We start from the raw sequence: 25031 nt of genomic DNA, 5'->3' as shown, positions 1-25031 counted from the left end.
TATACTAACCCCTAGCTCCTATCCACGAGATCGTATACTAACCCCTAGCTCCTATCCACGAGATCGTATACTAACCCCTAGCTCCTATCCACGAGATCGTATACTAACCCCTAGCTCCTATCCACGAGATCGTATACTAACCCCTAGCTCCTATCCACGAGATCGTATACTAACCCCTAGCTCCTATCCACGAGATCGTATACTAACCCCTAGCTCCTATCCACGAGATCGTATACTAACCCCTAGCTCCTATCCACGAGATCGTATACTAACCCCTAGCTCCTATCCACGAGATCGTATACTAACCCCTAGCTCCTATCCACGAGATCGTATACTAACCCCTAGCTCCTATCCAAGATCGTATACTAACCCCTAGCTCCTATCCACGAGATCGTATACTAACCCCTAGCTCCTATCCACGAGATCGTATACTAACCCCTAGCTCCTATCCACGAGATCGTATACTAACCCCTAGCTCCTATCCACGAGATCGTATACTAACCCCTAGCTCCTATCCACGAGATCGTATACTAACCCCTAGCTCCTATCCACGAGATCGTATACTAACCCTAGCTCCTATCCACGAGATCGTATACTAACCCCTAGCTCCTATCCACGAGATCGTATACTAAACCCTAGCTCCTATCCACGAGATCGTATACTAACCCCTAGCTCCTATCCACGAGATTGTATACTAACCCCTAGCTCCTATCCACGAGATCGTATACTAACCCCTAGCTCCTATCCACGAGATCGTATACTAACCCCTAGCTACTATCCACGAGATCGTATACTAACCTCTAGCTCCTATCCACGAGATCGTATACTAACCCCTAGCTCCTATCCACGAGATTGTATACTAACCCCTAGCTCCTATCCACGAGATCGTATACTAACCCCTAGCTCCTATCCACGAGATCGTATACTAACCCCTAGCTCCTATCCACGAGATCGTATACTAACCCCTAGCTCCTATCCACGAGATCGTATACTAACCCCTAGCTCCTATCCACGAGATCGTATACTAACCCCTAGCTCCTATCCACGAGATCGTATACTAACCCATAGCTCCTATCCACGAGTTCGTATACTAACCCCTAGCTCCTATCCACGAGATCGTATACTAACCCCTAGCTCCTATCCACGAGATCGTATACTAACCCCTAGCTCCTATCCAAGAGATCGTATACTAACCCCTAGCTCTTATCCACGAGATAGTATACTAAACCTTAGCTCCTATCCATGAGATCGTATACTAACCCCTAGCTCCTATCCACGAGATCGTATACTAACCCCTAGCTCCTATCCACGAGATCGTATACTAACCCCTAGCTCCTATCCAAGAGATCGTATACTAACCCCTAGCTCTTATCCACGAGATAGTATACTAAACCTTAGCTCCTATCCATGAGATCGTATACTAACCCCTAGCTCCTATCCACAAGATCGTATACTAACCCCTAGCTCCTATCCACGAGATCGTATACTAACCTCTAGCTCCTATCCACGAGATCGTATACTAACCCCTAGCTCCTATCCACGAGATCGTATACTAACCCATAGCTCCTATCCACGAGTTCGTATACTAACCCCTAGCTCCTATCCAAGAGATCGTATACTAACCCCTAGCTCCTATCCACGAGAGAGTATACTAACCCCTAGCTCCTATCCACGAGATCGTATACTAACCCCTAGCTCCTTTCCACGAGATCGTATACAAACCGATAGCGCCTATCCACGAGATCGTATACTAACCCCTAGCTGCTATCCATGAGATCGTATACTAACCCCTAGCTCCTATCCACGAGATCGTATACTAACCCCTAGCTCCTATCCACGAGATCGTATACTAACCCCTAGCTCCTATCCACGAGATCGTATACTAACCCCTAGCTCCTATCCACGAGATCGTATCCTAACCCCTAGCTCCTATCCACGAGATCGTATACTAACCCCTAGCTCCTATCCACGAGATCGTATACTAACCCCTAGCTCCTATCCACGAGATCGTATACTAACCCCTAGCTCCTATCCACGAGATCGTATACTAACCCCTAGCGCCTATCCACGAGATCGTATACTAACCCCTAGCTCCTATCCACGAGATCGTATACTAACCCCTAGCTCCTATCCACGAGATCGTATACTAACCCCTAGCTCCTATCCACGAGATCGTATACTAACCCCTAGCTCCTATCCACGAGATCGTATACTAGCCCCTAGCTCCTATCCACGAGATCGTATACTAACCCCTAGCTCCTATCCACGAGATCGTATACTAACCCCTAGCTCCTATCCACGAGATCGTATACTAACCCCTAGCTCCTATCCACGAGATCGTATACTAACCCCTAGCTCCTATCCACGAGATCGTATACTAACCCCTAGCTCCTATCCACGAGATCGTATACTAACCCTAGCTCCTATCCAGAGATCGTATACTAACCCCTAGCTCCTATCCACGAGATCGTATACTAACCCCTAGCTCCTATCCACGAGATCGTATACTAACCCCTAGCTCCTATCCACGAGATCGTATACTAACCCCTAGCTCCTATCCACGAGATCGTATACTAACCCCTAGCTACTATCCACGAGATCGTATACTAACCCCTAGCTCCTATCCACGAGATCGTATACTAACCCCTAGCTCCTATCCACGAGATCGTATACTAACCCCTAGCTCCTATCCACGAGATCGTATACTAACCCCTAGCTCCTATCCACGAGATCGTATACTAACCCCTAGCTCCTATCCACGAGATCGTATACTAACCCCTAGCTCCAATCCACGAGATCGTATACTAACCCCTAGCTCCTATCCACGAGATCGTATACTAACCCCTAGCTCCTATCCACGAGATCGTATACTAACCCCTAGCTCCTATCCACGAGATCGTATACTAACCCCTAGCTCCTATCCACGAGATCGTATACTAACCCCTAGCTCCTATCCACGAGATCGTATACTAACCCCTAGCTCCTATCCACGAGATCGTATACTAACCCCTAGCTCCTATCCACGAGATCGTATACTAACCCCTAGCTCCTATCCACGAGATCGTATACTAACCCCTAGCTCCTATCCACGAGATCGTATACTAACCCCTAGCTCCTATCCACGAGATCGTATACTAACCCCTAGCTCCTATCCACGAGATCGTATACTAACCCCTAGCTCCTATCCACGAGATCGTATACTAACCCCTAGCTCCTATCCACGAGATCGTATACTAACCCCTAGCTCCTATCCAAGAGATCGTATACTAACCCCTAGCTCTTATCCACGAGATAGTATACTAAACCTTAGCTCCTATCCATGAGATCGTATACTAACCCCTAGCTCCTATCCACGAGATCGTATACTAACCCCTAGCTCCTATCCACGAGATCGTATACTAACCCCTAGCTCCTATCCAAGAGATCGTATACTAACCCCTAGCTCTTATCCACGAGATAGTATACTAAACCTTAGCTCCTATCCATGAGATCGTATACTAACCCCTAGCTCCTATCCACGAGATCGTATACTAACCCCTAGCTCCTATCCACGAGATCGTATACTAACCTCTAGCTCCTATCCACGAGATCGTATACTAACCCCTAGCTCCTATCCACGAGATCGTATACTAACCCATAGCTCCTATCCACGAGATCGTATACTAACCCTAGCTCCTATCCAAGAGATCGTATACTAACCCCTAGCTCCTATCCACGAGAGAGTATACTAACCCCTAGCTCCTATCCACGAGATCGTATACTAACCCCTAGCTCCTTTCCACGAGATCGTATACAAACCGATAGCGCCTATCCACGAGATCGTATACTTACCCCTAGCTGCTATCCATGAGATCGTATACTAACCCCTAGCTCCTATCCACGAGATCGTATACTAACCCCTAGCTCCTATCCACGAGATCGTATACTTACCCCTAGCTCCTATCCACGAGATCGTATACTAACCCCTAGCTCCTATCCACGAGATCGTATCCTAACCCCTAGCTCCTATCCACGAGATCGTATACTAACCCCTAGCTCCTATCTACGAGATCGTATACTAACCCCTAGCTCCTATCCACGAGATCGTATACTAACCCCTAGCTCCTATCCACGAGATCGTATACTAACCCCTAGCGCCTATCCACGAGATCGTATACTAACCCCTAGCTCCTATCCACGAGATGTATACTAACCCCTAGCTCCTATCCACGAGATCGTATACTAACCCCTAGCTCCTATCCACGAGATCGTATACTAACCCCTAGCTCCTATCCACGAGATCGTATACTAGCCCCTAGCTCCTATCCACGAGATCGTATACTAACCCCTAGCTCCTATCCACGAGATCGTATACTAACCCCTAGCTCCTATCCACGAGATCGTATACTAACCCCTAGCTCCTATCCACGAGATCGTATACTAACCCCTAGCTCCTATCCACGAGATCGTATACTAACCCCTAGCTCCTATCCACGAGATCGTATACTAACCCCTAGCTCCTATCCACGAGATCGTATACTAACCCCTAGCTCCTATCCAAGAGATCGTATACTAACCCCTAGCTCCTATCCACGAGATCGTATACTAACCCCTAGCTCCTATCCACGAGATCGTATACTAACCCCTAGCTCCTATCCACGAGATCGTATACTAACCCCTAGCTCCTATCCACGAGATCGTATACTAACCCCTAGCTCCTATCCACGAGATCGTATACTAACCCCTAGCTCCTATCCACGAGATCGTATACTAACCCCTAGCTCCTATCCACGAGATCGTATACTAACCCCTAGCTCCTATCCACGAGATCGTATACTAACCCCTAGCTCCTATCCACGAGATCGTATACTAACCCCTAGCTCCTATCCACGAGATCGTATACTAACCCCTAGCTCCTATCCACACGAGATCGTATACTAACCCCTAGCTCCTATCCACGAGATCGTATACTAACCCCTAGCTCCTATCCACGAGATCGTATACTAACCCCTAGCTCCTATCCACGAGATCGTATACTAACCCCTAGCTCCTATCCACGAGATCGTATACTAACCCCTAGCTCCTATCCACGAGATCGTATACTAACCCCTAGCTCCTATCCACGAGATCGTATACTAACCCCTAGCTTCTATCCACGAGATCGTATACTATACCCTTGCTCCTATCCACGAGATCGTATACTAACCCCTAGCTCCTATCCACGAGATCGTATACAAACCCTAGCTCCTATCCACGAGATCGTATACTAACCCCTAGCTCCTATCCACGAGATCGTATACTAACCCCTAGCTCCTATCCACGAGATCGTATACTAACCCCTAGCTCCTATCCACGAGATCGTATACTAACCCCTAGCTCCTATCCACGAGATCGTATACTAACCCCTAGCTCCTATCCACGAGATCGTATACTAACCCCTAGCTCCTATCCACGAGATCGTATACTAACCCCTAGCTCCTATCCACGAGATCGTATACAACCCCTAGCTCCTATCCACGAGATCGTATACTAACCCCTAGCTCCTATCCACGAGATCGTATACTAACCCCTAGCTCCTATCCACGAGATCGTATACTAACCCCTAGCTCCTATCCACGAGATCGTATACTAACCCCTAGCTCCTATCCACGAGATCGTATACTAACCCCTAGCTCCTATCCACGAGATCGTATACTAACCCCTAGCTCCTATCCACGAGATCGTATACTAACCCCTAGCTCCTATCCACGAGATCGTATACTAACCCCTAGCTCCTATCCACGAGATCGTATACTAACCCCTAGCTCCTATCCACGAGATCGTATACTAACCCCTAGCTCCTATCCACGAGATCGTATACTAACCCCTAGCTCCTATCCACCTAGATCCACGTATACTAACCCCTAGCTCCTATCCACGAGATCGTATACTAACCCTAGCTCCTATCCACGAGATCGTATACTAACCCCTAGCTCCTATCCACGAGATCGTATACTAACCCCTAGCTTCTATCCACGAGATCGTATACTATACCCTTGCTCCTATCCACGAGATCGTATACTAACCCCTAGCTCCTATCCACGAGATCGTATACTAACCCCTAGCTCCTATCCACGAGATCGTATACTAACCCCTAGCTCCTATCCACGAGATCGTATACTAACCCCTAGCTCCTATCCACGAGATCGTATACTAACCCTAGCTCCTATCCACGAGATCGTATACTAACCTAGCTCCTATCCACGAGATCGTATACTAAACCCTAGCTCCTATCCACGAGATCGTATACAACCCCTAGCTCCTATCCACGAGATCGTATACTAACCCCTAGCTCCTATCCACGAGATCGTATACTAACCCCTAGCTCCTATCCACGAGATCGTATACTAACCCCTAGCTCCTATCCACGAGATCGTATACTAACCCCTAGCTCCTATCCACGAGATCGTATACTAACCCCTAGCTCCTATCCACGAGATCGTATACTAACCCCTAGCTCCTATCCACGAGATCGTATACTAACCCCTAGCTCCTATCCACGAGATCGTATACTAACCCCTAGCTCCTATCCACGAGATCGTATACTAACCCCTAGCTCCTATCCACGAGATCGTATAGTAACCCCTAGCTCCTATCCACGAGATCATATACTAACCCCTAGCTCCTATCCACGAGATCGTATACTAACCCCTAGCTCCTATCCACGAGATCGTATAGCTCCTATCCACGAGATCTAAACCCCTAGCTCCTATCCACGAGATCGTATACTAACCCCTAGCTCCTATCCACGAGATCGTATACTAACCCCTAGCTCCTATCCACGAGATCGTATACTAACCCCTAGCTCCTATCCACGAGATCGTATACTAACCCCTAGCTCCTATCCACGAGATCGTATACTAACCCCTAGCTCCTATCCACGAGATCGTATACTAACCCTAGCTCCTATCCACGAGATCGTATACTAACCCCTAGCTCCTATCCACGAGATCGTATACTAACCCCTAGCTCCTATCCACGAGATCGTATATAGCCCCTAGCTCCTATCCTATACTAACCCCTAGCTCCACGAGATCGTATACTAACCCCTAGCTCCTATCCACGAGATCGTATACTAACCCCTAGCTCCTATCCACGAGATCGTATACTAACCCCTAGCTCCTATCCACGAGATCGTATACTAACCCCTAGCTCCTATCCACGAGATCGTATACTAACCCCTAGCTCCTATCCACGAGATCGTATACTAACCCCTAGCTCCTATCCACGAGATCGTATACTAACCCCTAGCTCCTATCCACGAGATCGTATACTAACCCCTAGCTCCTATCCACGAGAGATCTAGCTCCTATCCAAGAGATAACCCCTAGCTCCTATCCACAAGATAGTATACTAACCCCTAGCTCCTATCCACGAGATCGTATACTAACCCCTAGCTCCTATCCACGAGATCGTATACTAACCCCTAGCTCCTATCCACGAGATCGTATACTAACCCCTAGCTCCTATCCACGAGATCGTATACTAACCCCTAGCTCCTATCCACGAGATCGTATACTAACCCCTAGCTCCTATCCACGAGATCGTATACTAACCCCTAGCTCCTATCCAGGAGATCGTATACTAACCCCTAGCTCCTATCCACGAGATCGTATACTAACCCCTAGCTCCTATCCACGAGATCGTATACTAACCCCTAGCTCCTATCCACGAGATCGTATACTAACCCCTAGCTCCTATCCACGAGATCGTATAGTATACCCTTGCTCCTATCCTTGAGATCATATACCAACCCCTAGCTCCTATCCACGAGATCGTATACTAACCCCTAGCTCCAATCCACGAGATCGTATACTAACCCCTAGCTCCTATCCACGAGATCGTATACTAACCCCTAGCTCCTATCCACGAGATCGTATACTAACCCCTAGCTCCTATCCACGAGATCGTATACTAACCCCTAGCTCCTATCCACGAGATCGTATACTAACCCCTAGCTCCTATCCACGAGATCGTATACTAACCCCTAGCTCCTATCCACGAGATCGTATACTAGCCCCTAGCTCCTATCCACGAGATCGTATACTAACCCCTAGCTCCTATCCACGAGATCGTATACTAACCCCTAGCTCCTATCCAAGAGATCGTATACTAACCCCTAGCTCCTATCCACGAGATCGTATACTAGCCCCTAGCTCCTATCCACGAGATAGTATACTAACCCCTAGCTCCTATCCACGAGATCGTATACTAACCCCTAGCTCCTATCCACGAGATCGTATACTAACCCCTAGCTTCTATCCACGAGATCGTATACTAACCCCTAGCTCCTATCCACGAGATCGTATACTAACCCCTAGCTCCTATCCACGAGATCGTATACTAACCCCTAGCTCCTATCCAGGAGATCGTATACTAACCCCTAGCTCCTATCCACGAGATCGTATACTAACCCCTAGCTCCTATCCACGAGATCGTATACTAACCCCTAGCTCCTATCCAAGAGATCGTATACTAACCCCTAGCTCCTATCCACAAGATAGTATACTAACCCCTAGCTCCTATCCACGAGATCGTATACTAACCCCTAGCTCCTTTCCACGAGATCGTATACAAACCGATAGCGCCTATCCACGAGATCGTATACTAACCCCTAGCTCCTATCCACGAGATCGTATACTAACCCCTAGCTCCAATCCACGAGATCGTATACTAACCCCTAGCTCCTATCCACGAGATTGTATACTAACCTCTAGCTCCTATCCACGAGATCGTATACTAAACCCTAGCTCCTATCCACGAGATCGTATACTAACCCCTAGCTCCTATCCACGAGATCGTATACTAACCCCTAGCTCCTATCCACGAGATCGTATACTAACCCCTAGCTCCTATCCACGAGATCGTATACTAACCCCTAGCTCCTATCCACGAGATCGTATACTAACCCCTAGCTCCTATCCACGAGATCGTATACTAACCCCTAGCTCCTATCCACGAGATCGTATACTAACCCCTAGCTCCTATCCACGAGATCGTATACTAACCCCTAGCTCCTATCCACGAGATCGTATACAAACCGCTAGCTCCTATCCACGAGATCGTATACTAACCCCTAGCTCCTATCCACGAGATCGTATACTAACCCCTAGCTCCTATCCACGAGATCGTATACTAACCCCTAGCTCCTATCCACGAGATCGTATACTAACCCCTAGCTCCTATCCACGAGATCGTATACTAACCCCTAGCTCCTATCCAGAGATTGTATACTAACCCCTAGCTCCAGGGTGATTGGGTTCAAGGTTCACCAACTGACCTATCTATCCAAGAGATCGTATACTAACCCCTAGCTCCTATCCACGAGATCGTATACTAACCCCTAGCTCCTATCCACGAGATCGTATACTAACCCCTAGCTCCAATCCACGAGATCGTATACTAACCCCTAAAACACCAGATCTGAGAGGAATGGACAGGTGCAAGCAATATGGCTTAAATTCAACCAATCAAATGCTCTCAGATGCCCACAGGTTGTCTAGAGGGGGAGAGGGAATAAGGGTTGTTTCTGAACAAGGAGGACATGTAATGCAGTAGAGCGGAGCAGTTGGGTGACTGGGGTCAAGCAAGGGGTGATTGGGTTCAAAGGTTAAAGTTCACCAACTGACCTATCTGGCACCACCTTCCGGTGAACCCAGCCAGACAGGAGCAGGAGAAAGAAGGGTTGCCGGTGATGCAGTCATCAATACAGAGACCTCCATTGAGACAGGGTCGAAGGTGTGGACACACAGACGCTGTGGACGAGAGTTAGTTAGTTAGTGAGGAGGAGAGACAGAACGGGTAGTTAGTTATTTTATATATATATTTTTACCTTTATTTTACTAGGCAAGTCAGTTAAGAACAAATTCTTATTTTCAATGACGGCCTAGGAACAGTTCAGGGGCAGAACGACAGAGTTGTACCTTGTCAGCTCGGGGATTCGAACTTGCAACCTTTCAGTTCCTAGTCCAACGCTCTAATCACTAGGCTACCCTGCCGCCCCAAGTGAGGAGAGGCAGAACAGTTAGTGAGTAGAGACAGAACAGTAAGTTAGTGAGGAGAGACAGAACAGTTAGTTAGTTAGTGAGGAGAGACAGAACAGTTAATTAGTGAGGAGAGACAGAACAGTTAGTTAGTGAGGAGAGACAGAACAGTTAGTTAGTGAGGAGAGACAGAACAGTTAGTTAGTGAGGAGAGACAGAACAGTTAGTTAGTTAGTGAGGAGAGACAGAACAGTTAGTTAGTGAGGAAAGACAGAACAGTTAGTTAGTAAGGAGGAGAGACAGAACAGTTAGTTAGTGAGGAGAGACAGAACAGTTAGTTAGTGAGGAAGAGAGACAGAACAGTTAGTTAGTGAGGAGAGAGAACAGTTAGTTAGTGAGGAAGAGAGACAGAACAGTTAGTTAGTGAGGAGAGACAGAACAGTTAGTTAGTGAGGAAGAGAGACAGAACAGTTAGTTAGTGAGGAAAGACAGAACAGTTAGTAAGGAGGAGAGACATAACAGTTAGTTAGTGAGGAGAGACAGAACAGTTAGTTAATTAGTGAGGAGAGACAGAACAGTTAGTTAATTAGTGAGGAGAGACAGAACAGTTAGTTAGTGAGGAGAGACAGAACAGTTAGTTAGTGAGGAGGAGAGACAGAACAGTTAGTTAATTAGTGAGGAGAGACAGAACAGTTAGTTAGTGAGGAGGAGAGACAGAACAGTTAGTTAGTGAGGAGAGACAGAACAGTTAGTTAGTGAGGAGAGACAGAACAGTTAGTTAGTGAGGAGAGACAGAACAGTTAGTTAGTGAGGAGGAGAGACAGAACAGTTAGTTAATTTGTGAGGAGAGACAGAACAGTTAGTTAGTGAGGAGGAGAGACAGAACAGTTAGTTAGTGAGGAGAGACAGAACAGTTAGTTAGTGAGGAGGAGAGACAGAACAGTTAGTTAGTGAGGAGAGACAGAACAGTTAGTTTGAGGAGAGACAGAACAGTTAGTTAGTGTGAGGAGAGACAGAACAGTTAGTTAGTGAGGAGGAGAGACAGAACAGTTAGTTAATTTGTGAGGAGAGACAGAACAGTTAGTTAGTGAGGAGGAGAGACAGAACAGTTAGTTAGTGAGGAGAGACAGAACAGTTAGTTAGTGAGGAGGAGAGACAGAACAGTTAGTTAGTGAGGAGGAGAGATTGATGAAAGAGGTTGATGTTAGTATCATTCAACATTCTTCTCTCAGAACTATTTTCCCTTTAAAAAATGCCCTATCAAATCAAAATGATTTGCATTTTTAACAGAGTCCTAACACATTTTACAGAATGGAAATAATGTATAATAGTTATTATTAATACATGTCCCTCATCGATCTTACCTGAGTGGTTGCAGCCACCCACCTCCACCTGTGCATTGTCGATCCGGAACACCCATCTCCCGGGGCGACCTACGTTGGTAGTTCCCTCCACATCCACCATGTCATCAGTACGAGACCCCGGGATGTTGAAGTAGCGTTTCCCGTCGCCTGCGTTAAAACCTGCCTAGGAGGAGAGACACAGTTTAGAGTGACTGTGAGGAGACCACACTTGATCCGTGTCCCAAATGGTACCCTACACCCATTGCTGTCCACCAGTTTTAACCAGGGCCCATAAGATTACGGGTAAGTTCTCGATGGCTAGCCAATCGCATGTTGTCTGAGAATTTTTATTCCATCTGAAAAGGAAATCTCTCAAATCTCCCAGTCCCCCAAGAGGCCCAAATCCTTGTTTAGAGTTTAAGATCAAATCAAATTAAATCAAATTAAATCGAAGCGCATGAGCCGAATACAGCTGAATACAACTTTACTTCATTTATATATTTATGTATGTATTTATTTATTTATTTATTTATATATTTATATATATTTATATTTTTTACTTTACTTCTCAACAATGCAGAGTTTAAAGATAAAACATCAAATAAACTCAGCGAAAAAAGAAACGTCCCTTTTTCAGTTCCCTGTCTTTCAAAGATAATTCGTAAAAATCCAAATAACTTCACAGATCTTCATTGGAAAAGGGTTTAAACACTGTTGCCCATGCTTGTTCAATGAACCATAAACAATTAATGATCATGCACCTGTGGAACGGTCGTTAAGACACTAACAGCTTACAGACGGTAGGCAATTAAGGTCACAGTTATGAAAATTTAGGACACTAAAGAGACCTTTCTACTGACTAACCGAAGGAAAGATGCCCAGGGGAAGGAGGCATGCTCCCAGGGTCTGGGACCTGTTGCGGAGGGTGAGGGAGGCATGAACTTGCTGCCTTGGTGGAAAGTGGGGTAACATCTCATAGCAAGAACTGGCACATCTGGTGCAGTCAGGAAGATGCACCAGTACCAGATCAATGTGGAGCTATATACAGGAAGTACCAGATGAATGTGGAGCTGCAAATAAACGCATGATATTTATTTTTTTGCTGAGTTTTAACACAAGTGGAGTACCAGATCAATGTGGAGAAGAGGATCAATGGATTATAGTACCAGATCAATGTGGAGCTATATACAGGAAGAGTCAATGTGGAGCTTTTTTGCTGAGTACAGGAAGTACCAGTACCAGATGAATGTGGAGCTATATACAGGAAGTACCAGATCAATGTGGAGCTATATACAGGAAGTACCAGATGAATGTGGAGCTATATACAGGGAGTACCAGATCAATGTGGAGCTATATACAGGAAGTACCAGATGAATGTGGAGCTATATACAGGAAGTACCAGATGAATGTGGAGCTATATACAATGTGGAGCTATATACAGGAGTACCAGATCAATGTGGAGCTATATACAGGAAGTACCAGTACCAGATCAATGTGGAGCTATATACAGGAAGTACCAGATGAATGTGGAGCTATATACAGGAAGTACCAGATGAATGTGGAGCTATATACAGGGAGTACCAGATCAATGTGGAGCTATATACAGGAAGTACCAGTACCAGATGAATGTGGAGCTATATACAGGAAGTACCAGATGAATGTGGAGCTATATACAGGAAGTACCAGATGAATGTGGAGCTATATACAGGGAGTACCAGATCAATGTGGAGCTATATACAGGAAGTACCAGTACCAGATGCATGTGGAGTTATATACAGGAAGTACCAGATCAATGTGGAGCTATATACAGGAAGTACCAGATGAATGTGGAGCTATATACAGGAAGTACCAGATGAATGTGGAGCTATATACAGGAAGTACAAGATCAATGTGGAGCTATATACAGGGAGTACCAGATCAATGTGGAGCTATATACAGGAAGTACCAGATCAATGTGGAGCTATATACAGGAAGTACCAGATGAATGTGGAGCTATTTGCAGGAAGTACCAGATCAATGCGGAGCTATATACAGGAAGTACCAGATCAATGTGGAGCTATATACAGGAAGTACCAGATGAATGTGGAGCTATATACAGGAAGTACCAGATCAATGTGGAGCTATATACAGGAAGTACCAGTACCAGATCAATGTGGAGCTATATACAGGAAGTACCAGATCAATGTGGAGCTATATACAGGAAGTACCAGTACCAGATGAATGTGGAGCTATATACAGGAAGTACCAGTACCAGATCAATGTGGAGCTATATACAGGAAGTACCAGATGAATGTGGAGCTATATACAGGAAGTACCAGTACCAGATGAATGTGGAGCTATATACAGGAAGTACCAGATCAATGTGGAGCTATATACAGGAAGTACCAGATGAATGTGGAGCTATATACAGGGAGTACCAGATCAATGTGGAGCTATATACAGGAAGTACCAGATGAATGTGGAGCTATATACAGGAAGTACCAGATGAATGTGGAGCTATATACAGGGAGTACCAGATCAATGTGGAGCTATATACAGGAAGTACCAGTACCAGATCAATGTGGAGCTATATACAGGAAGTACCAGATGAATGTGGAGCTATATACAGGAAGTACCAGATGAATGTGGAGCTATATACAGGGAGTACCAGATCAATGTGGAGCTATATACAGGAAGTACCAGTACCAGATCAATGTGGAGCTATATACAGGAAGTACCAGATGAATGTGGAGCTATATACAGGAAGTACCAGATGAATGTGGAGCTATATACAGGGAGTACCAGATCAATGTGGAGCTATATACAGGAAGTACCAGTACCAGATGCATGTGGAGTTATATACAGGAAGTACCAGATCAATGTGGAGCTATATACAGGAAGTACCAGATGAATGTGGAGCTATATACAGGAAGTACCAGATCAATGTGGAGCTATATACAGGGAGTACCAGATCAATGTGGAGCTATATACAGGAAGTACCAGATCAATGTGGAGCTATATACAGGAAGTACCAGATGAATGTGGAGCTATTTGCAGGAAGTACCAGATCAATGCGGAGCTATATACAGGAAGTACCAGATCAATGTGGAGCTATATACAGGAAGTACCAGATGAATGTGGAGCTATATACAGGAAGTACCAGATCAATGTGGAGCTATATACAGGAAATACCAGATGAATGTGGAGCTATATACAGGAAGTACCAGTACCAGATCAATGTGGAGCTATATACAGGAAGTACCAGATGAATGTGGAGCTATATACAGGAAGTACCAGATGAATGTGGGGTTATATACAGGAAGTACCAGATGAATGTGGAGCTATATACAGGAAGTACCAGTACCAGATCAATGTGGAGCTATATACAGGGAGTACCAGATCAATGTGGAGTTATATACAGGAAGTACCAGATGAATGTGGAGCTATATACAGGAAGTACCAGTACCAGATGAATGTGGAGCTATATACAGGAAGTACCAGATGAATGTGGAGCTATATACAGGAAGTACCAGATCAATGTGGAGCTATATAAAGGGAGTACCAGTACCAGATCACTGTGGAGCTATATACAGGGAATACCAGTACCAGATCAATGTGGAGCTATATACAGGAAGTACCAGGTCAATGTGGAGCTATATACAGGAAGTACCAGATGAATGTGGAGTTATATACAGGAAGTACCAGATGAATGTGGAGCTATATACAGGAAGTACCAGTACCAGATCAATGTGGAGCTATATACAGGAAGTACCAGATGAATGTGGAGTTATATACAGGAAGTACCAGATGAATGTGGAGTTATATACAGGAAGTACCAGTACCAGATCAATGTGGAGCTATATACAGGGAGTAGCAGATCAATGTGGAGCTATATACAGGAAGTACCAGATGAATGTGGAGTTATATACAGGAAGTACCAGATCAATGTGGAGCTATATACAGGGAGTACCAGATCAATGTGGAGTTATATACAGGAAGTACCAGATGAATGTGGAGCTATATACAGGAAGTACCAGATGAATGTGGAGTTATATACAGGAAGTACCAGTACCAGATCAATGTGGAGCTATATACAGGAAGTACCAGATGAATGTGGAGTTATATACAGGAAGTATCAGATGAATGTGGAGCTATATACAGGAAGTACCAGTACCAGATCAATGTGGAGCTATATACAGGAAGTACCAGATGAATGTGGAGTTATATACAGGAAGTACCAGTACCAGATCAATGTGGAGCTATATACAGGAAGTACCAGATGAATGTGGAGTTATATACAGGAAGTACCAGATGAATGTGGAGCTATATACAGGAAGTACCAGTACCAGATCAATGTGGAGCTATATACAGGAAGTACCAGATGAATGTGGATTTATATACAGGAAGTACCAGATGAATGTGGAGCTATATACAGGACGTACCAGTACCAGATGAATGTGGAGCTATATACAGGAAGTACCAGATGAATGTGGAGCTATATACAGGAAGTACCAGATCAATGTGGAGCTATATACAGGGAGTACCAGTACCAGATCAATGTGGAGCTATATACAGGAAGTACCAGATCAATGTGGAGTTATATACAGGAAGTACCAGATGAATGTGGAGCTATATACAGGAAGTACCAGTACCAGATGAATGTGGAGCTATATACAGGAAGTACCAGATGAATGTGGAGCTATATACAGGAAGTACCAGATCAATGTGGAGCTATATAAAGGGAGTACCAGTACCAGATCACTGTGGAGCTATATACAGGGAATACCAGTACCAGATCAATGTGGAGCTATATACAGGAAGTACCAGGTCAATGTGGAGCTATATACAGGAAGTACCAGATGAATGTGGAGTTATATACAGGAGGTACCAGATGAATGTGGAGTTATATACAGGAAGTACCAGTACCAGATCAATGTGGAGCTATATACAGGGAGTACCAGATCAATGTGGAGCTATATACAGGAAGTACCAGATGAATGTGGAGTTATATACAGGAAGTACCAGATGAATGTGGAGCTATATACAGGAAGTACCAGTACCAGATCAATGTGGAGCTATATACAGGGAGTACCAGATCAATGTGGAGTTATATACAGGAAGTACCAGATGAATGTGGAGCTATATACAGGAAGTACCAGATGAATGTGGAGTTATATACAGGAAGTACCAGTACCAGATGAATGTGGAGCTATATACAGGAAGTACCAGATGAATGTGGAGTTATATACAGGAAGTACCAGATGAATGTGGAGCTATATACAGGAAGTACCAGTACCAGATCAATGTGGAGCTATATACAGGAAGTACCAGATGAATGTGGAGTTATATACAGGAAGTACCAGATGAATGTGGAGTTATATACAGGAAGTACCAGTACCAGATCAATGTGGAGCTATATACAGGAAGTACCAGATGAATGTGGAGTTATATACAGGAAGTACCAGATGAATGTGGAACTATATACAGGAAGTACCAGTACCAGATCAATGTGGAGCTATATACAGGAAGTACCAGATGAATGTGGATTTATATACAGGAAGTACCAGATGAATGTGGAGCTATATACAGGACGTACCAGTACCAGATGAATGTGGAGCTATATACAGGAAGTACCAGATGAATGTGGAGCTATATACAGGAAGTACCAGATGAATGTGGAGCTATATACAGGGAGTACCAGTACCAGATCACTGTGGAGCTATATACAGGGAATACCAGTACCAGATCAATGTGGAGCTATATACAGGAAGTACCAGATCAATGTGGAGCTATATACAGGAAGTACCAGATCAATGTGGAGCTATATACAGGGAGTACCAAATCAGTGTGGAGCTATATACAGGAAGAACCAGTACCAGATTAATGTGGAGCTATATACAGGAAGTACCAGTACCAGATCAGTGTGGAGCTATATACAGGAAGTACCAGTACCAGATCAATGTGGAGCTCTATACAGGAAGTACCAGTACCAGATCAATGTGCAGAGGTAGATATGTAGATGAAGGCAGGGTAAAGTGACTAGGCATCAGGATAGATAATAATAAGGTATTTGAGGTAGATATGTACATGAAGGCAGAGTAACGGGACTAGGCATCAGGATAGATAATAATAAGGTATTAGAGGTAGATACAGTATGTACATGAAGGCAGGGTAAAGAGACATCAGGATAGATAATAATAAGGTATTAGAGGTAGATACAGTATGTACATGAAGGCAGGGTAAAGAGACATCAGGATAGATAATAATAAGGTATTAGAGGTAGATACAGTATGTACATGAAGGCAGGGTAAAGAGACATCAGGATAGATAATAATAAGGTATTAGAGGTAGATACAGTATGTACATGAAGGCAGGGTAAAGAGACATCAGGATAGATAATAATAAGGTATTAGAGGTAGATACAGTATGTACATGAAGGCAGGGTAAAGAGACATCAGGATAGATAATAATAAGGTATTAGAGGTAGATATGTACATGAAGGCAGGGTAAAGAGACATCAGGATAGATAATAATAAGAGTAAAATAAAGAACTGAGTAGCAGCAGCATATTATGAGTGTAAAAGTGTGTGTGTGTGTGTGTGTGTGTGCGTGTGTGTGCGTGCGTGTGTGTGTGTATGTGTGTGTGTGTGTGTCTGTGTGTGCGTGCGTGCGTGATGTATTGCGCTGTCCTCATCACCCTCTGTCGTTTTGATGATATAGAGGAGCAGGATGTCAGGGAGCTCGGCCCCAGTGATGTACTGGGCTGTCCTCATCATCCTCTGTCGTGTTTTGTGGTCAATGCTGGTACATTTGCTACTATTTTGAGGATCCGAGAGCCCATGCCAAATCTTTTCATACTCCTGAGGGGGAAAAGAGGCGCTGCTGTTGCCCTCTTCATGACTGTGCGTGCTCTCCCCGCTGTCTCCTATAGTTCACAATCATCTCTCTCTCTCTCTCTCTCTCTCTCTCTCTCTCTCTCTCAATTCAATTTCAATTTTTCAATTCAATTCAAGGGCTTTATTGGCATGGGAAACATGTGTTAACATTGCCAAAGCAAGTGAGGTAGACAACATACAAAGTGAATATATATAAAGTGAAAAACAACAAAAATTAACAGTAAACATTACACATACAGAAGTTTCAAAACAGTAAAGACATTACAAATGTCATATTATATATATATATAATGTACAAATAGTTAAAGGACACAAGATAAAATGAATAAGCATAAATATGGGTTGTATTTACAATGGTGTTTGTTCTTCACTGGTTGCCCTTTTCTCGTGGCAACAGGTCACAAATCTTGCTGCTGTGATGGCACACTGTGGAATTTCACCCAGTAGATATGGGAGTTTTTCAAAATTGGATTTGTTTTCGAATTCTTTGTGGATCTGTGTGATCTGGGGAAATATGTATCTCTAATATGGTCATACATTGGGCAGGAGGTTAGGAAGTGCAGCTCAGTTTCCACCTCATTTTGTGGGCAGTGAGCACATAGCCTGTCTTCTCTTGAGAGCCATGTCTGCCTACGGCGGCCTTTCTCAATAGCAAGGCTATGCTCACTGAGTCTGTACATAGTCAAAGCTTTCCTTAATTTTGGGTCAGTCACAGTGGTCAGGTATTCTGCCGCTGTGTACTCTCTGTTTAGGGCCAAATAGCATTCTAGTTTGCTCTGTTTTTTTGTTAATTCTTTCCAATGTGTTAAGTAATTATCTTTTTGTTTTCTCATGATTTGGTTGGGTCTAATTGTGCTGTTGTCCTGGGGCTCTGTAGGGTGTGTTTGTGTTTGTGAACAGAGCCCCAGGACCAGCTTGCTTAGGGACTCTTCTCCAGGTTCATCTCTCTGTAGGTGATGGCTTTGTTATGGAAGGTTTGTGAATCGCTTCCTTTTAGGTGGTTGTAGAATTTAATGGCTCTTTTCTGGATTTTGATAATTAGTGGGTATCGGCCTAATTCTGCTCTGCATGCATTATTTGGTGTTTTACGTTGTACACGGAGGATATTTTTGCAGAATTCTGCGTGCAGAGTCTCAATTTGGTGTTTGTCCCATTTTGTGAAGTCTTGGTTGGTGAGCGGACCCCAGACCTCACAACCATAAAGGGCAATGGGCTCTATGACTGATTCAAGTATTTTTAGCCAAATCCTAATTGGTATGTTGAAATGTATGTTTCTTTTGATGGCATAGAATGCCCTTCTTGCCTTGTCTCTCAGATCGTTCACAGCTTTGTGGAAGTTACCTGTGGCACTGATGTTTAGGCCAAGGTATGTATAGTTTTTTGTGTGCTCTAGGGCAACAGTGTCTAGATGGAATTTGTATTTGTGGTCCTGGTGACTGGACCTTTTTTGGAACACCATTATTTTGGTCTTACTGAGATTTACTGTCAGGGCCCAGGTCTGACAGAATCTGTGCATAAGATCTAGGTGCTGCTGTAGGCCCTCCTTGGTTGGTGACAGAAGCACCAGATCATCAGCAAACAGCAGACATTTGACTTCGGATTCTAGCAGGGGGAGGCCGGGTGCTGCAGACTTTTCTGGTGCCCGCGCCAATTCGTTGATATATATGTTGAAGAGTGTGGGGCTTAAGCTGCATCCCTGTCTAACCCCACGACCCTGTGTGAAGAAATGTGTGTGTTTATTGCCAATTTTAACCGCACACTTGTTGTTTGTGTACATGGATTTTATAATGCCGTATGTTTTACCCCCAACACCACTTTCCATCAGTTTGTATAGCAGACCCTCATGCCAGATTGAGTCGAAGGCTTTTTTGAAATCAACAAAGCATGAGAAGACTTTGCCTTTGTTTTGGTTTGTTTGGTTGTCAATTAGGGTGTGCAGGGTGAATACATGGTCTGTTGTACGGTAATTTGGTAAAAAGCCAATTTGACATTTGCTCAGTACATTGTTTTCATTGAGGAAATGTACGAGTCTGCTGTTAATAATAATGCAGAGGATTTTCCCAAGGTTACTGTTGACACATATTCCACGGTAGTTATTGGGGTCAAATTTGTCTCCACTTTTGTGGATTGGGGTGATCAGTCCTTGGTTCCAAATATTGGGGAAGATGCCAGAGCTAAGTATGATGTTAAAGAGTTTTAGTATAGCCAATTGGAATTTGTTGTCTGTATATTTGATCATTTCATTGAGGATACCATCGACACCACAGGCCTTTTTGGGTTGAAGGGTTTTTATTTTGTCCTGTAACTCATTCAATGTAATTGGAGAATCCAGTGGGTTCTGGTAGTCTTTAATAGTTGATTCTAAGATCTGTATTTGATCATGTATATGTTTTTGCTCTTTGTTCTTTGTTATAGAACCAAAAAGATTGGAGAAGTGGTTTACCCATACATCTCCATTTTGGATAGATAATTCTTCGTGTTGTTGTTTGTTTAGTGTTTTCCAATTTTCCCAGAAGTGGTTAGAGTCTATGGATTCTTCAATTACATTGAGCTGATTTCTGACATGCTGTTCCTTCTTTTTCCGTAGTGTATTTCTGTATTGTTTTAGTGATTCACCATAGTGAAGGCGTAGACTCAGGTTTTCCGGGTCTCTATGTTTTTGGTGGGACAGGTTTCTCAATTTCTTTCTTAGATTTTTGCATTCTTCATCAAACCATTTGTCATTATTGTTAATTTTCTTCGGTTTTCTATTTGAGATTTTTAGATTTGATAGGGAAGCTGAGAGGTCAAATATACTGTTAAGATTTTCTACTGCCAGGTTTACACCTTCACTATTACAGTGGAACGTTTTACCCAGGAAATTGTCTAAAAGGGATTGAATTTGTTGTTGCCTAATTGTTTTTTGGTAGGTTTCCAAACTGGATTCCTTCCATCTATAGCATTTCTTAATGTTACTCAGTTCCTTTGCCTTTGATGCCTCATGATTGAGTATTGCTCTGTTTAAGTAGACTGTGATTTTGCTGTGGTCTGATAGGGGTGTCAGTGGGCTGACTGTGAACGCTCTGAGAGATTCTGGGTTGAGGTCAGTGATAAAGTAGTCTACAGTACTACTGCCAAGAGATGAGCTATAGGTGTACCTACCATAGGAGTCCCCTCGAAGCCTACCGTTGACTATGTACATACCCAGCGTGCGACAGAGCTGCAGGAGTTGTGACCCGTTTTTGTTGGTTATGTTGTCATAGTTGTGCCTAGGGGGGCATATCTCTCTCTCTCTCTTCCTCTCTCTCTCTTCCCCTCTCTCTCTCTCTCTCTCTCTCTCTCTCTCTCTCTCTCTCCCTCCCTCCCTCCCTCTCTCCTCAATCTACATACAATACCACATAATTACAAAGCAAAAACTATTTAGAAATGTTTGCAAATTTATTACAAATAAAAAAAAGGGAATATCACATTTACATAAGTATTCAGACCCTTTACTCAGTACTTTGTTGAAATACTTTTGGCAGTGATTACAGTCTTGAGTCTTCTTGGGTATAATGCTACAAGCTTGGCGCACCTGTATTTGGGGAGTTTCTCTCATTCTTCTCTGCTGTGGCTGGGCAACTCAAGGACATTCAGAGACATGTCCCCGAAGCCACTCCAGTGTTGTCTTGGCTGTGCGCTTAGGGTCGTTGTCCTGTTGGAAGGTGAACCTTTGCCCCTGTCTGAGGTCCTGTGTGCTCTAGAGCAGATTTTTTTTTAAGGATCTCTGTACTTTGCTCTGTTCATCTTTCCCTCGATCCTGATTAGTCTCCCAGGCCCTGCCGTTGAAAAACATCCCCACCACATGATGCTGCCACCACCATGCTTCACTGTAGGGATGGAGCCAGGTTTCATCCAGACATGATGCTGCCACCACCATGCTTCACTGTAGGGATGGAGCCAGGTTTCCTCCAGATGTGAAGCTTGGCATTCAGGCCATAGAGTTCAATCTTGGTTTCATCAGACCAGAGAATGTTGTTTCTCATGGTCTGAGAGTCCTTTAGGTTCCTTTTGGCAAACTCCAAGCGGGCTGTCATGTGCTTTTTACTGAGGTGTGGCTTCCGTCTGGCCACTCTACCATAAAGGCCTGATTGGTGGCGTGCTGCAGAGATGGTTGTCCTTCTGGAAGGTTCTCCCATTTCCACAGAGGAACTCTGGAGCTCTGTCCCTGACCAAGGCCATTCTCCCCCGATTGCTCAGTTTGGCCTGTCGGCCAGCTCTAGGAAGACTCTTGATGCTTCCAAACTTATTCCATCTAAGAATTTTGGAGGCTACTGTGTTAATGGGACCTTCAATGCTGCAGAAATGTTTTGTTACCCTTCCCCAGATCTGTGCCTTCGACACAATCCAGTCTCGGAGCTCTAAGAACAATTCCTTAGACCTCATGGGGTATTGTGATGTCATTATGGGGTATTGTGATGTCATTATGGGGTATTGTGATGTCATTATGGGGTATTGTGATGTCATTTATGGGGTAATGTGATGTCATTATGGGGTATTGTGATGTCATTATGGGGTATTGTGATGTCATTTATGGGCTATTGTGATGCCATTATGGGATATTGTGATGTCATTATGGGGTATTGTGATGTCATTATGGGGTATTGTGATGCCATTATGGGATATTGTGATGTCATTATGGGGTATTGTGATGTCATTATGGGGTATTGTGATGTCATTATGGGGTATTGTGATGTCATTATGGGGTATTGTGATGTCATTATGGGGTATTGTGATGCCATTATGGGATATTGTGTGTAGATTGATGAGAAAAATAAACAATTGAATCCATTTGAAAAATAAGACTGTAAAGTAACAACATTTGGAAAAAGGGAAGGGATGTGAATACTTTCTGAATGTCGTGTTTCTTGTCTCTTCTTCTTATTGGTGTCCTCTGAACAGTTGATGAACAGTTGATGTTGAGATGTGTCTGTTACTTGAACTCTCTGAAGCATTTATTTGGGCTGCAATTTCTGAGGCTGGTAACTCTAATGAACTTATCCTCTGCAACAGAGAGACAGTTTCATCGTAGAGTTTGATGTTTTTTTTGTGACTTCAAGTTCTTGAAATGTTCCGTATCGAGTGACCTTCAGGCCTTAAAATAATGATGTACTCGCGTTTCTCTTTGATTATTTGAGCTGTTCTTGCCATAATATGGACTTGGTCTTTTACCAAATAGGGCTATCTTCTGTATACCACCCCTACCTTGTCACAACACATCTGATTGGCTCAAACACATTAAGATGGAAAGAAATTCCACAAATTAACTTTTAACAAGGCACACCTGTTAATTGAAATGCATTCCAGGTGACTACCTCGTGAAGCTGGTTGAGAGAATGCCAAGAGTGTGCAAAGCTGTCATCAAGACAAAGGGCGTCTACTTTGAAGAATCTAAAATCTAAAATATATTTGGATTTGTTTATCACTTTTTTGGTTACTATATGTTTTCATATGTGTTATTTGATAGTTTTGATGTCTTCACTATTATTCTACATATGAATGAGACATGGTTTGTGAGGACATCTAGCTATTTGAACATACCTATAAACATTGTTTATGAGGACATCTAGCTATGTGAACATACCTATAAACATTGTTTATGAGGACATCTAGCTATGTGAACATACCTATAAACATTGTTGATGGTTTGTGAGGACATCTCTGTGATGTTACCTATAAACATGGTTTGTAAGGACATCTCTGTGATCTTACCTATAAACATGGTTTGTAAGGACATCTCTGTGATCCTACCTAGAAACACGGTTTGTGAGGACATCTCTGTGATGTTACCTATAAAAACCGTTTGTGAGGACATCTCTGTGATGTTACCTATAAACACGGTTTGTGAGAACATCTCTGTGATGTTACCTATAAAAACGGTTTGTGAGGACATCTCTGTGATGTTACCTATAAACATGGTTTGTAAGGACATCTCTGTGATGTTACCTATAAAAAACGTTTGTGAGGACATCTCTGTGATGTTACCTATAAACACGGTTTGTAAGGACATCTCTGTGATCTTACCTATAAACATGGTTTGTAAGGACATCTCTGTGATCCTACCTAGAAACACGGTTTGTGAGGACATCTCTGTGATGTCACCGTTTGTGAGGACATCTCTGTGATGTTACCTATAAACACGATTTGTGAGAACATCTCTGTGATGTTACCTATAAAAACGGTTTGTGAGGACATCTCTGTGATGTTACCTATAAAAACGGTTTGTGAGGACATCTCTGTGATGTTAACTATAAACACGGTTTGTGAGGACATCTCTGTGATGTTACCTATAGAAACCGTTTGTGAGGACATCTCTGTGATGTTACCTATAAACATGGTTTGTGAGGACATCTCTGTGATGTTACCTATAAACACGGTTTGTGAGGACATCTCTGTGATGTTACCTATAAAAACGGTTTGTGAGGACATCTCTGTGATGTTTCCTATAAACACGGTTTGTGAGGACATCTCTGTGATGTTACCTATAAAAACCGTTTGTGAGGACATCTCTGTGATGTTACCTATAAACACGGTTTGTGAGGGAGCTCTCCGTGACCCTACCTGTGCAGCGATGCCTCCTCGCCCTGCCAGGTCTCCTCCACTGCTGGCGTGCATGCCTGTGGTCCAGGTGATCTCGTGATACTGGAAGATGGTGAAAGATACCTCTCCGTTGGTGATCAGCACCAATTGGAACGTATTCACCTGCACAGAGGACAACTGGTTACATACAGTATGTGGAATATTACAAATATTCATACGTCTCTTAAGAGTGTCCGCAAAATGGTAAAAAAAAG

General features: G+C 43.7%; 1 pseudogene; it reads right to left on the bottom strand.

Moving 5' to 3' along the window:
• LOC115124405 (sushi, nidogen and EGF-like domain-containing protein 1) overlaps positions 1-25031 on the bottom strand; it is a 169495-nt pseudogene that overhangs the window by 83996 nt on the left and 60468 nt on the right.

This window comes from Oncorhynchus nerka, linkage group LG24, assembly GCF_034236695.1.
Source record: "Oncorhynchus nerka isolate Pitt River linkage group LG24, Oner_Uvic_2.0, whole genome shotgun sequence".
Taxonomy (NCBI): domain Eukaryota; kingdom Metazoa; phylum Chordata; class Actinopteri; order Salmoniformes; family Salmonidae; genus Oncorhynchus; species Oncorhynchus nerka.
Note: the sequence above shows the minus strand (reverse complement) of the source record. Positions and strands in the feature narration are given on the sequence as shown.